Genomic DNA, 1,591 nt, shown 5'->3' on the forward strand with positions numbered 1-1,591 from the left:
TCATTTTTGAAAAGACGTTGATCTATTGGATTGGGTGCAGAGAAGGGTATCGAAATTAGTGAGGAGAACAAATGGGTTCTCTTTCGAAGAATGGCTTCAGTGCTGCAAATTGCTGCGTGTGGAAACAAGGCACACTTGTGAGGTGAGATGTTTAAGGCATAATTTTAATATTCTTGAAGGCGTTGAGTGGATTAAGTAAATTAAATGTTGATAGCAATAGCATTCTTCCTGTTGCTCAGACAACACACATGAGAAAGCATAACTATGTATATAAAGTGCTTAGCATCATAATACACAGCCATTTCTGAATAAACAGAAAATTTTTTAAGGTGGCATCGTTTTAGGTTATATCTCATATTGTGAATACCTTCACAACGAGTTGCCATGATATTGCACTACTCCGAATAGGTAACGCTTCACCTAAGGAGAAGACTAATGTTACTTATTCTCAGATAGGTACCACCACCCAGACAGCACCGTTTCAGGGCAATTTGTATGTATGTATGTGAATATCTACTCGATTATCCACTTGCCCCTATTAGACTTAGAAAAGCAAAAAGTAGAGGGAATGTTATAGTAGGAGCGGAAGAGCAAGCGAAACGATGCAGAAGAATGAAAGGGACAGTAACTCCTTCAACTCACACCACTCAAAAACTCATAAATTCCTCGAATAGGCAACGCTTCTCCAGTAGAGAAGACTGTTGTTACCTATTCTCGGAAACTCCGTGATTATCCGGCTCCCCTGGCGACCGTTTCAAGACTCTTGGTTTATCATCAGTGGGCGGGCAGGTACCCAAGTGATGCAGTGATGGCAAAAACAGTTATGAAGTATAACTCCACAATATGAGAGATGCCCGATGGTGTATGATGTATTTAGACTAAGGCGCATTTAGGGTAGAGCCTCAAGCTGCGAACAAATTTGGACTATGTATATAAAGTGCTTAGCATCATAATACACAGCCATTACTGAATAAACAGAAAATTTTTTAAGGTGGCATCGTTTTACGTTATATCTCATATTGTGAATACCTTCACAACGAGTTGCCATGATATTGCACTACTTCGAATAAGTAACGCTTCACCTAAGGAGAAGACTAATTGTACTTATTCTCAGATAGGTACCACCACCCAGACAGCACCGTTTCAGGGCTATTTATGTATGTATGTGAATATCTACTCGAATATCCACTTGTCCCTATTAGACTTAGAAAAGCAAAAATGTAGAGGGAAAGTTATAGTAGGAGTGGAAGAGGAAAAGAAACGGTGTAGAAGAATGAAAGGGACAATAACTCCTTCAACTCACACCACTCAAAAACTCAAACTCCTCGAATAGGCAACGCTTCCCCAGTGGAGAAGGCTATTGTTACCTATTCTTGGAAACTCCGGACATCATCAGGCTCCCCCTGGCGGCACCGTTTCAGGGCTATTTGGCCCTTCTTCGGTGAGTGGGTAGGTACCCAAGTGATGCAGTGATGGCAAAAACAGTTATGAAGTATAACTCCACAATATGAGAGATGCCTGATGGTGTATGATGTATTTAGACTAAGGCGCATGTAGGGTAGAGCCTCAAGCTGCGAACAAATTTGGACTA

This window comes from Mastigoproctus giganteus, chromosome 1 (genome assembly GCF_048544385.1).
Source record: "Mastigoproctus giganteus isolate SK-2022 chromosome 1, ASM4854438v1, whole genome shotgun sequence".
Taxonomy (NCBI): Eukaryota; Metazoa; Arthropoda; class Arachnida; order Uropygi; family Thelyphonidae; genus Mastigoproctus; species Mastigoproctus giganteus.